This window comes from Haliaeetus leucocephalus, unplaced genomic scaffold, assembly GCF_000737465.1.
Source record: "Haliaeetus leucocephalus isolate CR32 unplaced genomic scaffold, Haliaeetus_leucocephalus-4.0 Scaffold195, whole genome shotgun sequence".
NCBI classification, from domain to species: Eukaryota; Metazoa; Chordata; class Aves; order Accipitriformes; family Accipitridae; genus Haliaeetus; species Haliaeetus leucocephalus.
The window spans coordinates 261,938-271,703 of record NW_010972631.1 but is presented as its reverse complement, the minus strand read 5'-3'; positions in this window follow the sequence as shown (position 1 = coordinate 271,703).

Here is a 9,766-nt window from a genome sequence, read left to right as displayed (position 1 = left end):
GGCAGTGCTAGGTTTACAGTTGGACTCAATGATCTTAAAGGTCTTTTCCAGCCTAAATGATTCTATAATCCTCTACAGACAAATTGTAAATGTGCTTGATTCTTACAGAGGATGTTATATGAGCAAGGTGGAAGAATGCAACCCCATGCATGCAGCCTCATCTACGTCAGGCTGTTGGGACAAGGAATGGGGTCAGATCTGCAAAGGGTCACACCCATCAAGGCAGGTAATTTCCTGTTCTTATGAGTGTTCATAGATCTAAATAATATTTTTATCAATCTAACCCTTCAGGGAGTTCAAGTTCTGTCATCAAATTCTACTTTTCATAAGTATAATCCTGGTGTGATTCTGGTGAAATAAATGGTTGCTTGCTACTCTTACTGAGACCAAACTCTGAATTCTGAAATCCTCTTACCGTATGACACCTAGTGACTCTGATTGATTGCATGAGCTGGATGATTCCTCTTTCCCACGACATCCTTTCTAAGGCTGCATTTCATCCCTGTGGATGAAAGATTGGACAGGAAACAGGAATGCACCCAGAAAAAAGCAAAACCGAAGTAGCATGTCTGCAGTCAAATGTTTTGCATCCTTAACACTTCCTTATCATGTGCAAATGCATCAAGAAAACACTTTAAAAATATACCCAGTTGAGTAGAAATAGCAACATTTGATATTAGCACAGAATATTGCCTTGGAGCTCTTGGAGTCATTTATCAGGAATGACAATATTGTCCTTTTGCTACAGAGAACAACCCTAACTGTTGAGTGAGCCAATGATCTGCCCTGGAGCTCATGCAAGGCAATAGTAAGACAGAAATACTATTAAAAACTGTTTCCTGGGATATGCTGATGCACCCTGCTCCCTCTTCTCATTCTGAGATGTCAACAAACTTTGTGGCTGCTTTTGTAGGAAAAGGAGGAAATAAAGCAGAGAATGTATCTTCACATGAGATAACTGCAAAAATATGTGCTTACCTTTTTTGAAAGCCTAAACGTGGCATTGACACAAAAGGAAACTGTTTCAGAAAACACATACTTGGAGTCCTACTCCCCAAATGTCTGTGACCTGTTCTTCCTCTGTTGATGAATTAAATGGGACTAGCCAGATGTGAGGAAGGCCATGAATATACAGAAGAGAATCAAAAGCAGAGAAGACTGAAATTCAACAGAATTTTCTTGAACCAGAAGAAAAATCACTGGGACATGAAACAGTATTTATAGAGTGAGTAGCTGTAAAGAATAACAAATGTACTTTGAATTCCAGGCTTGTCTGAACTGGAACCATAAATTGGTGGATAGAATTTCAGACTGTTTTAAGCAGAATCACTTACACTCCGTGGATCACTTTTTCATTATAGAAGTGTTTCCTCCCATAAATATTTTCATTTTATTTACTAGTTTTGAAAAAAACCTAACATTCGTTGTAGAAGCTACTGTGGGATGAACAGTTAGCATACCTACAGTATTCATTTGTCTGGGTCTCTGCTTGAAAAATGTTATCTCGGGATAACTGCCTTAGTGCTACCCATTCCTGTGCTGCATGCAGTGTATGCTTCATGCATCCTTATGGCTCTTCAGTGCAATCAAATGGGCAAAGGAACAGTTACTTCACACAAAGAATTATTGAATTTCAAGGTGTATCATCAGCTGCACAGCCATTGCATTTTCTTTTCTTTTCTTTTTTGCAAATAGGGCATAAAACGCTAAATTCCTTTATGTTATGGGGTGGCAAAATGTCATCTTTGAAAAGAACAATGTAAGAGTGGCTTTGAATTATAGAATGTTAAGACAAACAAAGAAAAAAACCCCATACCTACAAAAGTAATTTTTTACCTGCTCTCTGTTTTCTGGGGGAAAAAAATTTCCTTTGAGCTGAAACCTTGTAGCCTGTTTCAACTTGAGGTGAATTGGTTCAGCTGCTCAGAAGGTACAGGAGCTCCAAAATGGGTTTGTAATGGAAAAGTTGGTAGATCCTTAACTTCAGCAGTGCACACAGACACTTCTAAAGGAAGGAAAAAGGTATCTGAAAGATTTTTGGGGAAGCAGGTTGTGTTCCTTTGAAAGTGAAGTAACAGTAGAGCTTTTTTTCATTCTAGCTTCCCCTGACGGCTCACATCTAACTAGCTAATTAATTAACTCTACCTGGTTGCTAATTAAACAATTGGAGAAATGGTTTTGAAAGAGAAGTTGGTTCAAAAAAGTATAAGGAAAATGTAACAGATGAGTTGTAAAGTATCAGTGAAAGGCTGGGTAGTTAAGACACAGTCCTCTGGTATATTTCTCCTTATGATGAGCAGGTGTTATGTGACCTACAAGCACAGTGAGTACTTATTACCGTGATTACAAAATGCAGAAGTTCTGAGCCATTACACAGCAGACAGAAAAATTAACTTCAATATTTAGAATGATTGTGGCTTTTGTGACAACATGGATGTGATTTTTAGAATCACGAGATCAAGGTAAGTGTCAGATTCAATCAAGTGGTTGCTAGTGAATACTTTGTCAAAAAGTCTAGGGGTTTTCCCACTTAATCTTGGCCTAAATTTTTTTCGAACTTTAACTAGTTGTTGCTTACTATTGTTTGATACTTCTTGTGATTTGCTGAGCACTGTAGACTAATCCTAAAGACCTTCCTTTTAGCACATAATGTTCATTCTATGGTGGACAGTTTGCTCTGCTAGGTAGGGTCTGGTGAAAAGAAGCCGATCAGCACCCATCAGCAGCAGGATGGGGAGGGTGCGCAGCTCCCTGGTCCGATTGTGCTGTTCTGATACTGCTGAGCCGGGCAGCTCACCGTGCATGGCCAAAGATCGAACAACCGTCATGTCTGCAGGGAAGGGGAAGTTACTCCCCAAATGACCCCCAAGCCCACTGACCCATTTCCCAAACGTTCTGAAAGCACAAACTGCACATGGCACTAAATTAGCCTAATGAGTTCGAGCGCCCACCGGAAGGAGGGGCAAGGAGATGATAAAAGGGTGCAAACTGAAGCCCCGCGTGCACAAGCCCTCTGGAACTGGACCCCTTGGCTGACTGAACCAACGCTGGACCCAGGGCTGGTGAGAGCCTTCTCTTTTCTTTTCCTCTCTCTTTTTTTTTTTCCCTCCGCAATCCCTACACCTCATCCCTTTAGACATAAATGGTTGACAAAGTCTGGGATTAGGAGTGGATCCAGCTGCCCCCAGGCTCCACTCTGAGAAGGAATCCAGAAAGCAAGGGGGTCCGCTCTGAACCTCCTGACCCAGCGGGAGGGCTCCCCTTCTTCCCTGAACTGATGTATATGGTTATGGCGGGGTACACGGGGTACTGAGGTAGTTTCACGCCAATTCCTGTTGAGAGAAACCCCGCCACCTGCTGTTACACCTCCCAAGTTCAGGCCGCTTTTGACATGAATAAAATGTTTAACTGATCGTTTGGCATCGTTTCACTTTAATTTAGGCTGAGGGAATGCTGAACTCACCACAACTCCTCCCTGGCCTGTCCAGCGCCAGTCGTGACAGAGAGCAGCCCTGCAGAACGGGCTCTGGGGGTGCTGGTGGGCAGCAGGCTCAACATGAGCCAGCAGTGTGCCCTGGCAGCCAAGAGGGCAAACCCCATCCCGGGGGGCATCAAACACAGTTGAACCAGCCGGTCAAAAGAGGGGATTATCCCCCTGTATTCAGTGCTGATGCGGCCTCACCTTGAATACTGTGTGCAGTTCTGGGCTCCACAGGTTAGGAAGGATGTGAAGGTCCTTGGACACATCCAGAGGAGGGCAACAAAGCTGGTGACAGGGCTGGAAGGCATGTCCTGTGAGGAGCGGCTGAGGACTTTGGGCTTGTCTAGTCTGGAGAGAAGGAGGCTGAGGGGTGACCCCATTGCTTTCTACAGCTTCCTGAGGAGGGGACGTGGAGAGGGAGGTGCTGAGCTCTTCTCCCTGGTATCCAGTGATAGAACACATGGGAATGGTTCAAACCTGTGCCAGGGGAGGTTTAGACTGGACATTAGAAGCAAGTCTTTACTGAGACCGTGGCCAAACACTGGAACAGGCTTCCTAGAGATGTGGTTGATGCCCCAAGCCTCTCAGTGTTTAAGAGGTATTTGGACAATGCCCTTAATAACATGCTTTCGCTTGGTCAGCCCTGAACTGGTCAGGCAGTTGGACTAGATGATTGTTGTAAGTCCCCTTCAACTGAAATCAAACATTCTGTTCTGTTCTATTCTATTCTTCCTCTTACCAGTAATGTATATTGCAAAGTCTTGTCTTTTCTCTTAGTAGAAGGAGACAGTAGTAGGCCATAGTCCAAAAGCATGGTCAGCTTGGTGAATATGACACAACTGAACTTACGTGTAAACCTTCTGCTTTCAAGGATAGTTTCTGTACAGGAGTTTGTGGAGCCACTTGTAGACAAAAACTTCAATCCTTTAAGCCCCATTGTGATTTTTACAATCTGTTGTATTAAGCAGGATTGAGGAAGACGTAATATAATTTTTACTTGCTTTCATCGGTTTTGAATATCTGCCCTTTAGACAGCTTAAACTGAAGAGTATGTACTCTTCTAGATTCATATCAAATATCTGTAAGAGTTGCAAAACAGGTATCATGCATTTTAAGCAAGCTTAGCTATGAAACATATGTGAAAGTGTCTTCATGCATGAATTACAATATTATTAAGAGGAGTCTTGTTACAGTCATATAATATAGAGTGCTGCTTTGGCTAGTAGTCAGGAATTCCTAGAGAATGCAGTTACAGCTTTCTCCTAGTGCTTCTAGTTATCAGCAAAACCAGCTGGGGAGTTATTTTCTTGAGCCTTTTTTCCTAGCTGAAAAATGTTTTGTATAATGTTTAACTAGAAAGAAGATCAGATGATAGTAAATGAACCAGACTTGTGGTGCCTTTCATTGCTCCTTCAAAACTCTCCTGTATAGCTCTGCTGGTTCTGAAACTAAATGCCTTGACACCCTGTTTCCAGAGATGGCTGCCACACAGCTTGCTGTGGTCATAGTCACTGTTATGCTCAGATGCCTACGCTGAGATTGTTAAGGTTGTTTAAAAGTTGTCCCAGTAGGTGTTGGAACACCTACTTGACTTGTCATCAAGGACTCGGCATGGCCAGCATAAATAAGTTAGAATATGTAGATGTGTGATCCCACATGGCTGAAGATATGCAAGAAAGAAGATACAGTGTCAATACAGCTTCAAAATTTAAAACAAACAAAGAAACAAACGCTATTGTGCCAGTATAGTGTTTTTAACCCTTCACGAATGCTTTAACTATTTCACTACAAAGTTCATCTTTTCCCGTTTGGCCAGATCCTCACTGACAGCACATCAATGGTGTAATATGCTGATACCCTTTTCTTGGTAAAATCATTTTAATCTAAAAAAAAAGGTTTCTAGAAATTTTAGTAAAAATTACTTTTAATGAGACTTCAGGTTTTTAAGGTCCAGATTTTTAAAGATAAATGAGTAGGGATTAAATCTCTTAAAGATCTCATACTGATACTTGAACAGTGGTTCAGGTTTAAAATGGTGTTTAGGGACAGACATTCATCTAGGAACTTTCCAAAGCACCTTGGCTAAGATACTAAAAAGTGCACTTGCCTGAATGTTGAAGATGGGCACATAAGACAGAGAAAATGCTCCAGGAAAACTCTGTTCAATCTGCTCATACGGTTGCAAAGCTATAGGCAGAGGCAACTAAGGTTTTGCCAGAAGGTTAGGTTAAACTACAGAAGTCCTATTACTGTGCATATTGAGATGTACCGCTGTTTAACTAAGCCCCTTAGAGAAGGAGGGCTCTGGGGCTCCCTTTGCAGCTATGTGCTGGGCCAGCTGAATGCATAACAGCATTCACTTCTGCCCAAAGCTCACAGGCTGATGGTGGTGCTGTTGACTGGCTTTTACGCGGCTGGAGCATTTACCTAGGAGGCAGGAGACCCAATTTCACTGTTGGCCTCAGCTTGAGATGACTCTCTTAAAAAAGAGCCTTGGCTCCCTGGTCAGTCAGTTGTCGTAGGCTGAGCACAGCCATGACTAAATTTCATTAAAATGTCTGAGCCGTAGTACATAAAAGTCAGAAGTGAAAACAGATGATCATGAGGCTGGGGAAAAAATGCTAGGTCTCATTGATCTGAAAAATGAAAAGATAGTACAGGTTATTATATATTCTCAGACATTCGCTATTTGGGATTATACTTCCATCTGCAGCCATAGTGAAACTTTGACCTCCCTCCTCTCTCACGTGTTGGTCACATCTGCAATCTTTCCAACTGCCACAAGCCCCGGACTTGTTTGGAAATCATGAACTTTTCTGATGCTGCTGCTCACTAGCAGCTCCTGTTCTTGACTGGCAGCAGCTGTAGTTCTTGGAGTTAATGTGCTTTTACACCCATTGACATCTTTGCCAGAGGAACACTGGAGTGGGAGCAGCCCTTGCTCCATGCTGTCTATAGCTCTGCTCCTACTGGTACTTTACACTCCAGAGAATTTTCTTGCTACCCTCACGTGAAGTTCACTGCCATTTCACTTCTCTATATAAACTCCAATGTTTTGTTTTCAACCAGTCCAACAAGTTAAACTTAATAACAAAAGCAATGGGAAACTTAAGCTTTTACTGTATCAAGTAAGCAACAAAAGGAGCATAAGGATTACCACACTGCATTAGACTTGGGCAGTATCTCATTTGGGAAAAATAAAAGGGTTTTCAGAGCAAACCACCAGCAGCGTTGCAGACAACTATGGAATAACCCATCAAAACAGAAACTTGCCTTGTAAGATCAGGAGACATAACACTGCTTACCTAAAAGATAACCTGTTATTTAATCCATGTTTCACATAGACATCTATGTCACAATTGGGTAATTAGCTTTTTTCCCTTCTTTTTTTTTTGAGGGGGGGATATTTTTCAGATTGAGCCAAATAGCTCCCTGGGAACTGTCAGTGATGAGAACAACTGCTCTCACTCTTCCCTTAAGAAGAGAAAGTAAAGAGCATATCCAAAATTGTCCTAAATATGATGTTGAAGAGTGGAAAACACACAAAGGAGTACAAATAAAACCAATTGTACCTTTCACAAAGGAAAATAGCCAATTAAAACTACGCCACAGGACAAAAACAATTTGTGTTGTGTAAGTTGCGAAACTATTTTAGCCTTGAGAGAAATTGTATTGCTTTTGTCCTACAAGTGAATAGATGTATAATAGGTAACTTTATTCATTTTTATATTTGTGGTTTTAAAAGCAGAAAACAAATAAAATGATGAGTCAAATGAAGTATTAAACAAAGAGATATTTGCTTTGAGGGCAAAAGCAATATAATATTGCTCAAAGTTAAGGTAATGTTTTTCCTTGAATGATGAAATAAAAATCCGTATCTTTAAATGCTGTTTAGAAGAACATAAGAAGCTGAACTGGCAACACAAGACTTCCGAACACCTTTGTTTTTCCATACTGCTACAGGAAGGTATATTTGGCAGCAGTGTAGGTCTTCTGATATTGCCCCATCATTTTGTGACTGACATGAGAAAAAGCCTGGCAAATGTCTTTTCATTCCAGCTACTACACTAAAAATGGTCACAGCTTTTAATCACTATCAGTTCAAATGGATTCAAATGAAGGGAACAGTAGTGAAAAGGTATGGATTTATCATCAATATTCTATCCACTCTCACAAAGAATTAATGTGCAATATAAAATACACATTTTCATGAAATCTTCCGGTTTATGTACATTTTTTTCTATATGCTTGTTTCTTTAACACAATGCAGAGCTCTCTCATCTCTTCTCTCAAGAAAGCAGGAAACAACTCAAAAATGCAGACCATACTCTGACATCCCATCAGTGTTTGAGAGTTTCACTGAAATCCTTATTAAGACAGCAAATGCCACTGTAAGTTGATCTACATGATAGTGTACCATGACTCTAAGAAATCTAGAGAGGGAAGCTGCTCTTCTAGTTGGGAAAACATCTTCAAAGCTCTGAATTATGATGGAACAAGCAACACCTCATTATTCCTGAAATCCTTTCTCAAGTCACCTTCTAGATCAAGTGCTGAATTCTCCAGCCATGTAGCAGCTAAACAGGTGGAGAGATGCAAATGCTGCAGCTGGCCAGCCATTGAATTTATTTGTTTCCTATTCCTTTCCTCTCTGCTTTGTTCATCTTGTTTTGTTGCAATATATTGGCTTTTTGGGGAGTATGCTTTTTTTTGTTTTTTTTTAGCCATCAGCTTTTATTAACAGAACTGTGAAGGTTCAGAAAACAGGGGCCTGATACTGTTTCTCTAAACTGCATGGGAATTCCTTGGGGGATCTCCTAAGTAATGACTTGGCTAGATCCTGCTTAGCTAATGAATTCTTTCCAGATTACAGCCCAACACATCTATCTCGGTGTTTCCTTATTAGTTTAAGTCTGCACATAAGAGGCCATCAAGCATACTAAGAGGGCTGCAGAGGATCGCAGGTTCCAAGCTGTTCTGCTGGAGATCTCATTTCAGAGTGCCATCCCATGAAGGGTCTGAATTACTCTCTCTCCAACACCCAAAAGTACTGGAGGGAGGAGGAAGCCTCTTGTACCCTCAACACGCACGTTTGGCTTGAATCTGCCCCCTCTTTGCTGTAAACCACATTTGGGGATGCTTGCCCTTTTTGTGGGAGACACCACACTGTGATACATTCAATGTTTGTACTACTAGTGCCCATTTGTTCTCTTACAAATGATTTCCCCTTTCCTTTAAAGGCTTTGTAATAAGGTAGGCAGAACATTAGAATGCAGTTAGAGTGAAGGATGATGTTAAACCCTTTCTTTCAACAGAGCATTTCCATTGGCTCTAATTATTAGTTCAACCACTAATGCACGGGTGTGTGTGGGGGGAACGATGAAAAGCAAAGCTATTCACAGATTTCACTTTAATACGCTATATATTTCCATGGATTTTACTACTCCTCTCTATAGATTTTTTTTTTTCCCACTTTGAAAACCTTCACAGGCTTCACTTCAAATATATTTATGGTGGCCCCTCTGCTGACCCCAAGCAGGTTAATCTGGTGATGCATATTATATAATGCGATTACGGAAGGTAAAACCAGGCTAATAAGGTACAGTGTGTGGAGTTCTGTAGTGGCTTTGATGTGTATCTTTCAATTTTCAGTCTTGCCTGTAAAAAGCAATAAAACCCCCCTCAGTTCCAGCAGTGCCTGTACTCCCTGTTTCACATTGCTGTGTTATTCTATGCTGACATGCACTGTACCTGTCTTGTTTCTCACAGGCATGTCCCTTTGGTCTTTTCAAAGTTATGAATACTTGAGACACTCCTACAAATTACTGTGCTGATTAAAAATCCTTGATCATATCATCTTTTAGCTTTTAAATGTGCTGTCAAACAATAGAATCAGAAATATGGGGCTGCTGCAGTTATTTCATATTAATGCTTCAAGTTCAAACAAAGTGTCAAGATGACTAAGTACAAGGGATTTTCAGAATGCTTTAATGTTGCCTCATTTCAAATCACTTCATAAGCAGCTTGGTAATGAGCTCAATAAATTCTACTGGAAAAAAAAAATATGCTCGCTACAAAAAAAAAAAAGTAGGTTGCTATTTTATAATTAGCCCTCCAGGCTTGTGGGAAGGAGTCTTATTTCCTGTTTGAAATCCACTTTGTTAGTGCTGTGATGTGGAGATGGCTAAATGAGTATGAAATATTGTAATTAAGTACATCACAAGCTGTTTATCTTATCAGCAGTGTTTTTCTTTAAAGGCTGGCTTGTTGACCACTGGTGTATTA